Here is a 17,274-nt window from a genome sequence, read left to right as displayed (position 1 = left end):
CTCACACACACACTACATATTTCAGCATTGCAATCTTTACATCGCAGCCTGCTTCAGAGCTAAGGCAGGTGTCCATAAAGAACCCGCGTATCTAACAGTAGGTTTGCATTACATTAATTAATTTATACGCGAGTTTTATTTATTTTTATACCGTGTATTCTCCGTGTAAATTTATGCACCGAACCGTGACGCTCGTACCGTTTCGGTTCAGTACGAATACATGTACCGTTCCACCCCTAATGAATATACAAGGTTAACATGCGAAAATTTCATTTGCAAATGTAGACGACAGCAACCCCCCGAATTCTGGGTTGAGAAAACTGGCAAAACCAGTGAATCTTAAACTACACTGAATGCCTTGTGAATGAAAGGTGAGAAAAGGTTGACTTTCACAGCGTAAATATCAACGTTATAAAATTAAGTAAAATTACTCAACTTTTCTGATACTGGTGTTCCCATCATGCACTGGGCCTTGAATAATTAAAGAGGTTGATTTTTCACTGTTTTCCAGCTGTATTTCCACTGTTATATCATTGATTTTGTTGTTAGGATTAGTAAATTGCCATTTTGTGACATTTGGATATTTTCTATTCAAAATGACACATTCAAACACAAAAGGGGTCCATCAAATGTTATCATCATTGTGTATTGTCTACCAAGTATTGAGATCTCTGCGTTCACATCATGTGTAACTTCTGATATGTAGATATGGTGTCTCACACATTATCAACTGTATTAATTACTTAGATGTTTCTAAGTAAAGCATACACTTTAAACGTGTGGTTTAATCAAATGTTATATAGTCTGAGTGAAATGTATTGCAAAGGAAACTTCAACTAAATAGATATTGCTCAACCTTTTACTAGCCAAGTTAAAATTACTTATTTTCTTTGTTACTTTCACTTAATTTAGTTAAGTAGAGTTTGCTTAATTCCATAATATGTGAAATTTACTTAAAAAATATGCGTATGAAATTTACTTAAAAAATATTTGTGCAAAAACTTGCCAAAGAAAAATTAAGTAAATTTGACTTATAGTTTTTTTTCAGTGCAGGTTTCAGTATTTGCAACAAATACATAATATATTATGCAACAAATACATAAATAAGCTGTATAAAATTCTTCCAGTTGTGGTGAAGAATCAGGGTGGACACACTGGAATGTTAGCCTGACTTCGTCATATTCATATTCTAGTCAGAATGTGAGTCTGATACCACTCCATTGAGATTTGATTATGGGGCGTGTTTCAACCGAACCAGGAAGGAAAATGCCTCTGCACTCAATTGGATAGACCTACAACCAATCAGAGCAACAGAGTAAGTGACATGTTTTTCATTCATGTTTCTGATCGACAAATGCCTTGATCGCGGTTCTCTCTTCCTCTTTTAAAATGAATGCGCTGTCGATATCTTTGGATAGCACGCCAAATATGCATTTATTCTATCTGACTTATTTGTAAGTGTGAAATCTAAATTCTCCAGAGGCAGTCATCTTTTCTTTTACTGTCTATGCATCTTTGTTGTAAACGAATTCAACCCAAGCGCTCTTTGATGACGTGGATGATTACGTTACCATTGCTCATCTGTCCATCATCGATTAAAGCCCGCCCTGCTGGCAATTTGATTGGCTCGGCCTTCTGGGAGCCGAGCATAATAGAGCTGGTAAGTCCCGCCCCCTCCGCTAACCCCGCTGGACCTCTAGGTTGAAAAATCGTCAATGCAAGTGAATGGGAGAAAATAATTATTTTCTGGTCCCGTTTGAATTGTGCCATGAATGTGACATATGTTGTCTGTGAATTTTTTATAGGTTTATCACGCGCGTGAACTCGGCAATCGACTACTGTGGACTTCAGCCGAAAACAGGATGTAAACACAGGTATTTGCGCTGGCTTAAATAACATCATTTTTATACATATCTTTCACATCTACTGCAGTCAGATTAACTCGTGTTCACTCTGCAGGAATCACTCACATTTTCTGTGCACTTGTAATGACACATCAAGGATGTTAAGAGGCTAAAAGCAGGTTTAAAACTTGCCCCATTGAAGTCAACAGGGTGCAAATTTTAAAAATAGAATAACTCGGTGTAGGCAACACCGATTTTTGTCGTTGTTCTCTGTATTGACAGCACTCCAAATGTACAAAAAAATGAGCTCAATGTTAAAATTGACCGGAGTTCTCCTTTAATGAGTATAGTAAATTCTTCCTCTCATATAGCAACGAATGAATCAAATTTTTCCTCAGGTAGACTACAATGCACTGCCTGATGCGATACTGTAGTAGACGGTTGCATAGTTATAATTTTGTCCCTGATATTATCAATCTTATAAGTGAAGAAGTTCATAAAATCATTACTGCTGTGTTGCTTGGAAACTTCGGTGCTTGAAGCTTTATTTTTCGTTAGTTTAGCCACCGTTTCAAATAAATACCTAGGATTATGTTTATTTTCTTCTAATAGGGTTGAAAAATAAGCAGATCTAGCAGCTTTTAAAGCCTCTCTGTAAGCAATAGAGCTCTCCTTCCATGAAATGCGAAATACCTCTAGTTTTGTTTTCTTCCAGTTGCGCTCCATTTTTCTGGCTGCTCTCTTAAGGGCCCGAGTGTGCTCGTTGTACCACGGCGTTGGACTATTTTCTTTAATCTTCTTTAAGCGCAACAGAGCAACTGTGTCTAAAGTGCTGGAAAAGAGAGAGTTAAACGTTTCTGTTGACTCATTTAAAGTGATGTAATCGTTTGGTTTTAGCCAGGTTTCTGTCAAACACAGCACATCTAGGTTATTATCTGAAATCATATCATTAACAAAGAGTGCTTTTGAAGTAAGCGATCGAATATTCAGCAACCCAAGCATTAGCATTTGCTCATCTGTATTATAGCTGTTTTTTATTTGTTGAACATCAATTAAATTTTTCACCTTAGATGGGTTTAAACGTTTTTTGGATTTCCAAGTTCGGGGAACAGACACAGTCTCTATATGATGATAGCTAGGTGAAAGAGGCTCTATGGGATGGGATTTATCTGACCTTGGTGACGCGAGGCCGCTAGCAGACGGTCGGTTTAGCCAGTCTGTCTGCTTCCTGACCTGAGCCCCAGATTGTCATGTTTGAGCTATAAGACTATGAGCCATATTACTAGAGAGAAGAGCAGCACCATCCCAGGAGGGATGAATACCATCTCTTTTTAACAGGTCAGTTTTGCCCCAAAAACTTTTCCAATTGTCTATGAATTCTATATTATTAAGCAGACACCACTTAGACAGCCAACCGTTAAGCGAACACAATCTACTAACTATCTCATCACTCCTGCAAACAGGAAGGGGGCCAGAACAGATTACAGTCCTTGACATCGTACTTGCAAGTTCACACACCTCTTTAATTATTTAAATTGTAATAATTTTGGTGATCTCCGACTGGCGGAGTCGAACATCATTAGTGCCGACATGAATAATGATCTTAGAGAATTTACGATTAGCATAAGCCAGCACTTTTAAATTGCTTTGATGTCAGGCGCTCTGGCTCCCGGCAAACATGTGACTATGGTGGCTGGTGTCTCTATTTTCAAGTTCCGTGTGATCGAATCGCCAATAACTAGGGCACAATCATTCTCAGTGGGTGTTTCACTGAGCGGGGCAAATCGATTTGTTATGGTAATCGGAACGGAAGAGTGGTTTTTAGATCCGCGACTAGAGCGATCCCTCACTGTCACCCATTTGCCCGGCAGCGCAGGCTCTACTTCAGCTGTGACCGACTCATGTAAAGTGTTCACTATGCTAGGCGCATCCAAGGCAGTATTTAAATCTCTAGCACTCTTACTATACTCAATTAAGGTTTGGATGCGTGTTTCTAATTCTGAAATCTTTTCCATCAACCTAACTGTCTCCTTACATTTATCACATATAAATCCTATATTGCCGACAGAGAAGGCAATGCTAAACATGTGACATGAAGTGCAGGTAACAATAACAGGACAAGACATTACTCACCGTGTTTGTTGACTGATTCTTACTCACCTGGGGGCTGTTCCATAAACCAAGATTAGAGTATAAGCCAGGCTTATTTCGGTTAGTCAGGTTTATTTTTGGTAGATTCGGTTTCATAAAGCAAACTTAAAATAGTTCAAACTCAGTTACCCTGGCAACTTATGCTGGGAAACTAGCCTGGTAGCAGGCTAACTGTCAGGCTAAGCCTCAGTTGTTACACAGATCCTCTAACACTGACCAATAGGAACACAATGATATTACCACTGACACTCTCTCATACCATTATTGGACTTTATTAACCACTATTAGTCCAAAAATAAATACACAGTATACAGAAAATCAACTTAAATAAGGCTACAATTATAAATTAGACAATATAGACCTATATAATAGATAGATAGATAGGCCTAAATACAATATATATACTACAGGTTTTTTTACTGGCTGAATGTTTTGTGCCCAAGATTTAATTAGATTGTTTTAAAGATTTATGAATACATTTCTCTCTGGTTTTGTTTGGCAGCTGTAGTACATGTTTATGATTAGAAGAACATTAAAACACAATCTGAAAAAAGCTTTGTAAAGCAGAAGTTAAAATCACAAAATTAAAAATAAATAATTACAAAAGCAGAGTATAAATTTTAACTGGTAAGATGAATCTGAGCTTAGTAATTGACAGTATATATATATATATATATATATATATATATATATATATATATATATATATATATATATATATATATATATATATATAATAAATAATGTACTTTATTATGTCTTTCAATTTAAACACATTTAACACAATTATACAAATTGACAGTTCCTTTAAAGACATCATATTTTCCCCCAATAAATATTCCTTATTTTTCCTTCTACTTTTTTTCTTTTGTGATAATACCCACCAACACATAGCCTAAAAACACACATGATTAGAACAATAACCAAAAAGTACATAGACACTTTTACATATGATTTAAGGGGGAAAAGACAAAAAACAATAAATAAATAGTAATAAAAATTTAACATTAACATATTTATATCAAACTCTTATAATGACACATAATTCCTAATAGGTATTCAAGTAATATTATTTGAATATCAAATATTCAATATTAAATAAGTAAATAAATAAAATAACAAATAACTAGAAATAAAAGGGAGGGAGGGTTATATAAAAATGTAGTTAATGTAGGCTAATATATATTCCTTTATTTTATGGAATATTCTTTGATTTTAGAGTTGCACATATCTTTTCAAAATGTATACATTTGCTCTTAATTTAATGTTATCCTCTCCATAATGTACTTTAGAAACTAAATCTACTCATTTAAAACTGGGGATTCTTGCTTTCTCCAAAAAAATATTGCATTAAAAGCTGTAATTCTCAGCATTCTAAATAAGTATACATCATCTTTATTAAGTAGCATAGGTCCTATACCCAAAACTATATTTTGTATCTTTATATATTTAGTTTCTTAAAAAAAATCTTCCCTGAATTATAGGCTACTTCACTGAAGTACTTCTGTTCGCTAGAAGTTCACTGCAACTTATCCAACATCCTAAAGATAAATTATTATAATTAGAAGATATTTCTAGTGTTATAAAATATCGCATATTAATTTTCCAAGCAAAATGTATATTTTAGTCAGAATTATTGCGCTCCTATTTGGCGCGCATGCGTGCAGCAGCGCTCGTTCAGTATGAAAATTAGCAGCAAAATGGATACATTTGCATGACTTTCGAACATTTACAGATGGAGAATATAACTGTACAATGTCAGTTTTGAACTAAGGGGGGGAAAAAACATGTCACAAACGCATAAAACAGCACAAAATATATGCTGTTTGATGGTGGATCGATTTGATCCACGATCGACCTCTAGGGCTGTTTAAGAAACGCGTGCACACGCAATTATCTAGACTAGATAAACCTGGATCAAATTAGTGAGATTGCGTGAGTTTCAATGACCTTTTATGGAACCACTTTAGCCCCAACTCATTTGTTAGGCTCATTCAAGTCTGGTTTTGGAGTTTAATCCCCGCTTTTCTAAGCGGCTTTTATGGAACAGCCCCCTGAGCTTTTTATGAACTCAAAGGTGCGGACGCGCGAGAGAAAAATAAATAAATAAAAATAGCTGAGCGCACGGGTGGCGCGTTAACAGGCTAGCGAATTACTAGCGTGTTGTGCTAGTAGTACTAGTAACGGAAGCTAACGATGTCAGGTTAATCTGAGATGTTGGGTAAGATGTAGTAGTATAAACAACTAGAAATGATAGTAAATGATGGTTCAAAACAAAGAGATACAAGGCTAAGACGGAGCTTACAGCACCGAAGCAAACACTCATAGCAGGCAGCGAGGCAGACAGGAGCAATCCAAAGATGTCCAGATATCTCTATGCCTAGTAGACCTACACCAAACGTTCATTAAAAAGGGTCCTGCACAGGGCTGTACAGTGCAACATATATCTACGAAAAGATTGGTCTGTGCTATGAATAAGGGGCTGTATACACCTGACCACTTCATGGGTTTTCTGTGATGGGATAGCTATCTGATCGTAAAAAGACCAGGTGTAAATGCCCTTCAAAATGCATTCGAGACGGATTTGAATCCCATTGCTCAAACCACTTCAGGAGGAGATCTGAGACGCATTCCAGACGAAACTGGACAAGTGTAAATGCATCTAAATTTTACTCCCAAAAATGCTAAAAAAATAAACGTATGCAACACGCATCGCTGCAGATTAGCAGCTGAGCATCTATTCATCAAGCCAACGCGCAAACTATCGCAAATCACGGTGAAAGTAAGTCGCAGACGCTTAACACAATCATCATCATCATTAAAAGTGAAGAACCGAAATTATCTTCCAGGGCTGTTTCCGCTCTCTCTTATTGCGGTCTTTGATTTAGAAATGTTAGCTGATGATCAATAAAACGCAGCTCATATCTGTTGCTTTCGGTGACGTGCACTCCATTAAATCTGCATATAGCGCGGGAATTGAAGATCAGATTTAAATGTAAATGGAACCGTTTTGATAAATCAGATCTGAGAAAACGCATGAAGTGGCCAGGTGTAAACAGCCCCTAAATGTGCCACTGTAGCATGTGTACAATACAGTTTTGTAAACTCCGTGACTTGTGTTTGTTTTCAGACATTATAACAGGCGTTTTATACTTGTGCTTGTGCGATATCACGATTTTTGATTGTGGATGATTGAATGTCTCCACGATCTGCTTTTGAAGAAATATGGTAGTATTGTACAGCGCACATTCTATCAGCTGCAGTTCTGGCGCCTCAGTCCCAATACTGTAAAACTCAACGTACTTTCACATCACATGTTAATGCAGCGGTAGAGTTAGACTCACAGGACACTTCACTTATTCACAATCACAAAAGTTCATTATTTGCTCGTGCTTTAAAGCTTTACCAGGTAAACATTTCCTCTCCCCTATTTTCCTCCGGTGGTCCATTCCATAAATACCAAACGGTCCCTAACCATTAACTTAATAACTCAATATAAGCGCTACAGTAATGTTCAAACGCCTATGACAAGCATATAAAAACCATTCATATTTTATTTCTATTTGAGCTGTACATAAACAATACACAATCCAATATAAAATGTGGTTTATGAGCTCTGTCGCTTGCTGTCAATACGTGCCCGAGAGAGGTTAACACATCTGTTGAATATTATTGGCTTCAATACATGCTATAACTGAGAAAGAAACAGGACTGCCCCCTACTGGTAATGTATGTCATGTTCCAGAGAATTTCAATAATAAGGATCATTTCAATAAGTCAAGTCAGGTTACCTTTATTTATATTTTTTCCAACACAGATTGTTTTGTAAGGACCACCCATTGGCCCAACGACGGAATCCAACGGCCTGGCGAAGGTTTAAAGCGTGTATGTCTTTTCAGCGCTCCAGTGAAGTTCACTTAATTTATTGGAACTTAGTTTTAGTATTACTTTAGCTCTACGCTTAATCTGACTCCAATTTCAAATGATAATCAAATTTAGATCGTACTTCTGATTAGAAAATAATCATAAATATTGGTTATGAATTAATTTAGATCTATGATTATTGATGGGGCAGTGAACCCGAGGTTACCCCGTGAGTCAGTCCTAGAGCTCATTTGAATCCCCTGATCTGGATACTCACACAAATGTGCTCTCCGATTATATACATTTTTGTGTAGAGTCAGTTACCCACAAAAACATATAAATTATTTCCAAATAATAAGCCATGGGTATCAAAGAAACTTAAACAACTACTAAACAAGAAGGTAGCATATTATAATAATGATGTTTTAGCTAAAAGGGACACTCAAAGGGAAATTCAAATACAAATTAAGGTAGATAAGGCCCTATATAAACAAAAAATTGAAGCTAAAATGTCACAGGGAAATTCTAAACAGACATGGGAAGGTATTAGGACGATGATTAGTGTACAACATAAAAGTCAAGGAAAGTGTTGAAAACTTTTTCTTTGTCGAAGCAAGAAACCAGGAGACGTTTGGATCACGTTCAAGAAGTTATTCTTTATTGAGGACTTCACGTTGAAGTGGCTGCAGGTCTTCCAAAATCAGTCTGGCTAACATACTTCACATGGTTTCTTTATAGGTCTTTCAGTGGGCTTGTCCTTAAAGGTGCTAAACCTACACACAGCCTTAGAGGTAACCACTAAATCTAATCATCTAAAGACAATAGAGGCAATTGCCCCCAACTGACTTCCCCAAATGTTATAAACACAAATGGTCCTGAGAACTAAGACTATGTAACAGTCACACACAGTTCAGCTCTTAGTTGGAAGATCAAAGATGGTATAAACAACAAATGGTCACGAGACCTTAGAATAGGTAACATTCACACACAGTCCAACTCTTAGTTGGAAGATCAAAGATCAGTAAATTGATGCCATCATGTTCACCTTGAATGCCCAATACAGTGTAATTCACCTTAGTTTTTCATGTGATGTTATGTAAGGAAGTAAGATCAGCAGATCTTAAACATATTCTTAAATTTGGATTCTTCAGTCCCCCGTTTGAGAGTTCTTAAAAACTCTCACAAAATACAAATTTAAACACATAAAGTTAATTCTTGTAACTGGTGTAAGTTACAGGCACATCGCATATGTTCATTCTTGTAACTTGTGTAAGTTACAGGCACATATAACTTGCTCTGTGTTGTTCATCTGTAATTGCATGTTGACACAGAAACAAACATGCACTTAGGGTCCGTGAAATCTTACGGGTAATATTCTTTTATGGTTGGACCAGTTATTTTCTCGTGCGAGGTGTGAGTCATTTGTTGAATGAAACACTTGATACTGTGGACGCATACGTAGAACGCCAATAGGAGAAATAACAGCAAAATTGCTATTTCTTTAATCCACAGCCAGGGTTTACCAATCAAGTTTCCGAACCATGAAGAATTGTCTCCAGTCATCTGGTGTAATTTTGTTGAAAGATCAAGAATGTCTTGTTGGATTTTGTTCAAGTTCTCTGTTGGATCCATTAACCCGGTGCAGCACTCAGGGCCGATAATGGTGCAAGCTCCCCCTTGCGTTGCAAGAATGTAATCCAAGGCTACTCTGTTCTGTAAGATCATTATCTTGTGCGAAGCGAGAGTGTTCGTGATGTTGCCCAGGGCCAAAACCGTATCATTGGCCAATTTCTGTACAGAATCCGACAGGCTTCTGACTTGATCGAGAGCCTGCATAACACCATACGATGGGATTAAGGCTCCAAGAGTTCTTGACCACCACGTTTGAACACAAGTGAGTCCTGGAATGCAGCCATCTTTGTTGGTAGAAGGAGCTGAATCATGTAACTGTGGAGAGCTTGGAGTGGAGTGTGTGTTTTCTCTGACAGCTGGCAGAACATAAACCAGGGTGCACCTGCCATTGAATTGGCTGGGTAGGATGCTGTAGACAGAAGTTCCACATAACCAAAAAGTGCCAGTTGGTGGAGGAATCATACACCACTGATTTATTGCAAAAAGTTTCGGTAGGGATGGGTTCCTGGAGAGACACTCGATTAAGTCATTTTCCTGTTTCTTCTCTGTAGTAGTAACGTACACATGGGATTCACCTGTTCCTCTTTCAATCACAAAACTGCAACGTTCACGAGGAATTTCACCCAGTGGAGTCGATGCTGGAGCATAATTTTCCATGCACCAGTGGAACATCATTGGCAGGAGTAGATCTGTCATGATGGGAGTAGCTGAAGTTAGGTTGCAGGATGGTAGTCCAGGAATGCAACACTGAGAAGCTGGAGGAATGGTTACGTTGTGACATGTATCTTTGTTGAATACTCCACTGGTATGATGATCGAATAAGGTACATGTGTCACATTTGGAGATAGGGTGCGCTACCCATGGGATTCCTGCTCCTACTGAAGGTGCGTGTGGCATGCAAACATTCTTTCCAGCAAACAAAGCGTTTCTTGACATATTCATCAGCTCTAGGAATATGTTGTCTCTGGAGTCCGCACTTTGTGTGATGTCCATGATGGTTAGTAGTAGTACGACAATCTTGATCATGTTGGTGACTGGGATGACTGAAGGTTCCGTATGTATATCTCTGCGTTGTGTATTTTTATTTTTAGTTCGTTCAGCAGTGGGTCAAATTGTCTTTGGGATGTTGTCGCTTCATACGCAGATAAAGAGGTTGTTGCATATGGATCTCTGGACAGCCATCAAGTGATATCTGCACAGAGTAAGAAAGAGAAAAAAAAACAAAAGAGAAAAAAAACAAAACAAAACAGAGCAGTATTTCTTCAAACACTAGGGTTGTAGCAGTATTTGTCATAAAGACTGCAAACATTAGGGTTTTATCCTCTGTTCAATCTTAGTCTGCTATTGTTGTTCCGTCTTTCCCTGTTTCTTATTTTAGGCGACACCTAAAGACCAGTGAGGTAAGGATGGACTAAAAAAAAATGGGGAAGGCCTATGAGGTTGTCTTCACCCTGGATTGGCCCCCGACGCCTGTTGCGTTCAGTTCTTTCCAGGGCCCTCACTGAACCGTGTGTCCTATCCTATCCCTGTTGGTGGAGGAACAACTTTACAGTGTGAAACATGAGTCCAGGTTTTCCTTCCCTGACACAATACTGCAGCTGCTGTAATCAACATAACTTGATGTGGTCTTTGCCACTTAGGCTCTAATGGTTTGTTTTTGAATGACTTTATCATGACCCATTGACCTCGGACGATTGTGTGTCCACCTTCTGGTGGAGTCTGCCAACAAGACCCAACTCTCGCTTTGGCACTCTGTACTGCCTTTGTGAGGTTTTCACAGTAAGCGATCAGGGCATCTGAGGCAATGTGTACATCAGCATTTCTAAGATCAATCACACCTGGCATTTGCATTGGGCGTCCAGTAATAATCTCATGAGGACTCAGTCCTACTGTTCTGTTAGGTGATGCTCTCATACTGCACAGTACTGCTGGCAGCGCTTCAACCCATGGTACTCCTTCCTGATGCATTTTGCTTAACCTGATTTTGATTGTTCTGTTTGATCGTTCAACCTGTCCTGATGCTTGTGGCCTGTAGGGACAGTGCAGATTCCACTTAACCTTCAACATTCTGGACACCTCCTTGACAACCTGTCCTGTGAAGTGCGTACCCTGATCTGAGTCAATGCAATCTGGTAATCCCCATCTGGGAATGAAATCAGTGACAAGACATTTAGCGGTATGTGCAGCTGTAGCACGCCCTGTTGGATAAGCTTCTAGCCATCTTGAGAATTTGTCTATTACTACCAAAACGTCAGTTTTTCCCTTACAACGAGGCAACGATATCTAATCAACTTGCAAATGACGGAATGGTCCTGGTGGAGCTGGGGTATGTGCTGCTGGTGTAATGGCTACTGGTACATCATTATTTTTCTGACATGTAACACACCTCTTGGCTGTTTCGGTGGCTACATTTCTGAATTTTGGATTCCACCATTGATTTGAGAACCTGTGATTCATCGTTGCTGGACCACTGTGACCCAAATTGTGTATTTGTTGAGCCAAATATGGCAGCAGTGATTCGGGAGCAACATACTTCTCCCCTTTGGTCCAGCAGCCAGATGAATCAACGGTGGCTCCTTTGTCTAACCATGTCCATGCTTCATATAGAGGAACATCTTTGTACAAATCAATGATAGATTCAGGTGGCAGAATTGTCTTCTGTGCTGTACTACCTGAACACACTTGTACAGTTACATAGGAACAAGCCTGTTTAGCTGCTACATCTGCAAGAGCATTACCTTTAGCTTCTGTAGTGTTAGTTGTGATATGTGCTTTCACTTTGATCACCGCTAATTTCTTTGGAAGTTTCATGGCAAACATAAGATCTTTCACTAATTCAGCATGCTTAATGGGGGATCCAGCAGAAGTTAGAAACTGTCTGGTTTGCCAAATGACACCAAAATCATGAATAACCCCAAAAGCATACCTGGAATCTGTGTAGATATTTGCAACTGATCCTGAAAAATGATCTGGAAGACGACCTGAAGCTACCACCTCAGTGGTGGACGTTACTGCATAACCTGCTCGTCTGTTCCCTTCAATTACTTGAGCTGAACCATCAACAAACAACTCAAATTCTGCATTTTCTATGGGAGTTTCTGCTATTTCACTTGTCGCTGCGTATGTAAGCGTAACACAATCATGAGTCATTTCGCCTTCATCCTCTAACACAACTTTAGTCATTGCAGACATCATACATGATGAGGGGTTCGTGACTGGTGCACGCTGTAAAACAATGTTCGGGGCTGTGAGAGTAGTTAACCAATTTCCCCAACGAGAGGAAGTGACAGAAGTGATTTTTGCTTGATTCATTAGTGCGGACACTGCGTGAGGGCATTTTACATTTACCGTCTGACCTAACACCATTACTGATGAAGCCTGAAGCGCTAGATGAACTGCCTGTACTGCTCTGAGGCATGGTCCCATACCTTGAGCTACTATGTCAAGTTTACCAGAATAGTAATGAATTGGACGTAAACTGCCCCCATGATCTTGCATTAGACATGCAGTCATAAAGCCCAAGTGTTCATGGACATAAAGCACAAAGGGTCTATCAGCTTGGGCAATTCCTAATGCTGGTGCTTGACATAGTGCTCTCTTCAAATCATTGAATGCTTTGAGGTGAAGTTCTTCCAAACAAACAATATCTGAATCTTTACCATGGCCTTTCAACAAGTCATAGAGAGGCTGAGCAATCGAGGCATATTCTTCAATCCACGGTCTACAGTAACCTGCTGTTCCTAAAAATGAGCGTAGTGTTTTAATGGTAGTAGGCGGAGGTATGGCTTTGACTGAAGCCGCTCGATCCTGTGTAATGGATCTATTTCCTGCACCAATTGTTTGACCCAGAAATGTGACTTTCTTTTTAGCAATTTGAGTTTTGTGAAAGCTGCATTTGTGTCCTTTTTTATGCAAATAGTCCAACAATGATGCCAATTCAGTTTGATGTACCTCGTGATCTGTTGAGGCAATCAAAATATCATCGACATATTGGATCATAGTGGACTGTTTTACTGGACATTCTGGGTCACACAAATCACGTCTGACAGCCTGATGGTATACGGTCGGGGAGTTTTGAAATCCCTGGGCCAATCGGGTCCACTGATATTGTTCATGGTCAACTGTGAAAGCTAACCATGGCTGGCTGTCAGAGTGCAATGGTACAGAAAAGAATCCATTAGACATATCAATTACTGAAAAAATCTTACAATCTAATGGTAAGCCATTACAAATTGTAGATGGATCTGCCACTAGCGGGGTGATTTTATCAATGTTTTTATTGGCTACTCTGTAGTCTATGGTAAGCCCAAGTTAGTTAACCTGTCCCATTGGATTTCTTGATTGGCCATATGGGTGAGTTACAGGGACTGTTGGTTTTAACTAGCACTCCTTGCGTCAGCAGCTTTTCTACAATAGGTTTGATTCCCTGTATGGCTTCCTTACTGATCGGATACTGTTTGGTAACCGGGGGTGGAGTCCCTGTCAGTTTGACTGGTTCTACACCTGTCAATAAACCACAATCATCCTTGTCATTAGCCCAAATTGGATGATTCAGTAAGAAAGCATACTCTGGAGGGATTGCATTGTTGGTAGAAACGTGTGCTGAGGAAATTTTAATGCTAGCAGATTCTGAGGACATGTCTAAAGTTAGATGTACTTGTCTCAGGAGATCCATGCCTAAAATTGCACCTGTATTCAATGGAGCACATAGCAATTTTGTCGTCAGAGTTTTCGGGCCAAATTGTACCTCTATGGGCGGGGTTTCATACAAAACAGAATCTTCACCTATTACGCCAGTTAAAGAAAGTTTGGTTTTCTTGTACGGGATGTCTAAACCTTTAGCCAATTTTGTAGGAATTATTGTAATCTCTGCACCTGTATCAAGCAAAAAATCAATCTCTTTTTCTTTTATGCTACCTTTCACAAAAATTCTTTTGTCATTATGATGGATTACAGGGGAAAGGTAGCTACTCACAGCCCCAACAATTAGTTTTTTTCCTGTTCTTTTTGTGCTCTTAGAAGAGCCTGAGCGAGCTGCCCTAAAGTTTCAGTGGACATTGGCGGAACTACATCAGGATTGTAGGCAGGCTGAGAAGGAGCAGAATTATGCATTCTATTTCTTTTATTATCTTGCAACTTCTTCCTACATTCTTTCTCCCAATGCCCTGATTTTCCACAGTAGTGGCATGTGCTTTCTTTTTTAGTCCATCTATTGTCTTGTTTTGTTGGGTTAAACGTAGCTGCTGCTATTCTCACTTGGGTTTTAACATCAGCATCCCTTTCCCATGTAGCTAACCTGTCTAGGTTACTTCTGAGAGTTCCGTTAGCCCACGTAACATGTAGGAATGGCAAGGCTGATCTGTATTCAGCTATAAGACCATCTGCCCAAATACGGATTAGAGCTCCTCTATCATCTAGTACACTTTCAGAATCCTCCACTATTCCACTGTACGTGGCAGCTGCCTGAGAAAATCTTTCAGTGTATTCACTTATAGTCTCTCCTTTCTTTTGTGCACATCTAGTAACTTTCGACCAATCTATTTTTGGTCCTAAGAGATTCTTTAGGATTTTCAAAACACCTTCTCTCAAATCGCCTTTACTGGCATGTTGTAGTTCAGACGTAACAGCAGACTAAAAACTGTTGAATTCAGATTCAGTTAGAATTTGTGACATCAGCTGTGTAACTTCTGGCAACGACATGTCGTAAAGACGCATTTTACTGATCAATGCTCTTCTAAATTCAGAAAAATCTGTGCGTGCTGAGGGTAAACTCTGGGATAATCTCTCGATATCTTTAGGTCCTAGCGCTTTGGCAACAGCTTGTATTTGGACAACAGAAGAGTTGGCAGGAACATTTTCAGTTCCCTCAATTCCCTGAGATCTTCTCCTTGCCCCACAGACCTTCACTGAATCTACAGGCTTATCAATTACTGATGGGATGGCTACATCTGTTTCAAAGAAAGCTTTTAAGTCAGGATAAATGTTATCCGGCTGACTAAATTCTCCCTCATCAGTTTTTTCTGCGTCTTTGTTGCAGTGTAATTTCTTAGTCAAAGAAGATATTCTAGCACGGAGCTCATTGTTCTGTTTCTCTAGCTCTGAGTTGCGTTTAGACTGTTCTGTAGCTATTGCTAAAACGAATTCTCGGTGGCAACAAATAATGGCTTTAACCTTGTTCTTGCGAACACTTGCTCCTAGTACCTTTTTACAATCTTCCATTGACCATGCTTTGTCTGGATGAATCTCATATTTCTTTGTCAAATCCAATCTGACGGACTTCGTCACTATAGAGTCCATTTGCTCTCCCAACAATGTTTTAAATTCGCTTTCTGACCACAATGGAGCCGCACGGCCACCTTTTTTAGTAGTGGGGATCAGTCTGGCATTTTTCCTAAACATTTTTTTTTGTGAGTTTTCTTTGTTACCACACAATCAAAAACACTAAAACTTCTCTCTAGTGTCTACACAGAGGGTACACTTGTTAACACATCAGCTATTGTTAACCTTCCTTGCCCAAAGCAAAGGATTTCACAAATTATCTTCCCTGCCTACACTAGCACTTTACGCTAAAAAGAACAGAGGATCAACAGAAATAACTAGCACGTAAAGCTAATTCTTCTCTGCCTGAAGCAAAGGATAAACCAAAATATTAGCACATATGCTAACCGTCCCTGATAAAGCAGAGGATAAATCTTCACTAACTTTACAGATGTAACCGCACTGGGTTGTACATTAATATTACTATTAGCTCAAATGATCTATAGGGAATTTTAATAATTAATCATGAATATGATTAATATTTTGCATTTTACAGTTACATTAATTTATTCGAAGTTGAAAATAGATTGATTTGTATATATGAATAATCAATCACAACGAATTATAATTCATCATTCATATATCAAAAATCCTATTTCAGATCGATTATGAGATAACCCTTAATGGAAAATTAATTTAATTATCGAACAGTTGTCTGTCCTGCAAACGACCATAAGATTAACTTACTAACCTTCTCAATAAAGTTATCACTTCTTATAATTTCAGAAAGGAATAGCTTCTGGCCATGAAACCATTCTTTTTGTCCTTATAAAATTTAGGTTACTAAACCATAATCAAATTGTAAAGCCTGTAGCTAGATCAAACATTTCAGGGACTAGTAATGTGAGAATTATAGACAGGATCAATCAAGTATATATGGAATTTAATAATTGGACTAATACATCGAACTAAGGAATATATCAAACTACACAATACACACGGATTATATGTCTATGTACATACAATACAGTTAAACAATACAAGATAACGAATAACAGTGAGAGAGAGAATAAAATGATCAGAATTGGAGAAAGATAGAATGACATAAAAGGATGAGAGAGCGGATGAGAGAGAGAGAGAAGGATGGGAGATGAGGTCGGAAGTGAAAGCAAGAAATGAAGGTTTGGACTTTTTATCAGTGTCCCGTGTACGCCTCCATTGCGTGGAGGACGAATCAGCTCAGAGCATTTTAAAAGGGAGAAGTTCCGCTGTCCAGTGGACGACGCCCACTGGAATGAGTCATGAGGAGATTTAACTTGAGAAGATTTGCTCAAGAAATATGAAATGTATAAAACAATGCACATTACTGCATTCTGCTATTGGAATTCCACTCCGTTAGCTGAAGAGGATTACAGAGATATCAGAAATAGAATATAGACATTGTAGTAATGCAAAGATACATTATTATGCATTAGTATAGGCATTTGCAGTTCGATTAATGTTACAATAGGATATATATACATGC

At 38.6% G+C, this 17,274-nt stretch overlaps 1 protein-coding gene across 1 annotated transcript in view; it reads left to right on the top strand.

Moving 5' to 3' along the window:
* The first annotated feature begins 1,441 nt into the window (after positions 1-1,441).
* Positions 1,442-17,274, top strand: part of LOC311081541 (protein NLRC3-like) — a 96,948-nt gene continuing 81,115 nt past the window's right edge. Inside the window, exon 1 of the mRNA XM_084112087.1 lies at positions 1,442-1,874. The gene's annotated coding sequence lies outside the window, so the exon portion shown is untranslated. The remainder of the gene's footprint in view (positions 1,875-17,274) is intronic.

This window comes from Abramis brama, assembly GCF_963993115.1.
Source record: "Abramis brama genome assembly, chromosome: 4".
NCBI classification, from domain to species: domain Eukaryota; kingdom Metazoa; phylum Chordata; class Actinopteri; order Cypriniformes; family Leuciscidae; genus Abramis; species Abramis brama.
The sequence above is the reverse complement of the archived record's forward strand: the minus strand, read 5'-3'. Positions and strand labels throughout refer to the sequence as shown.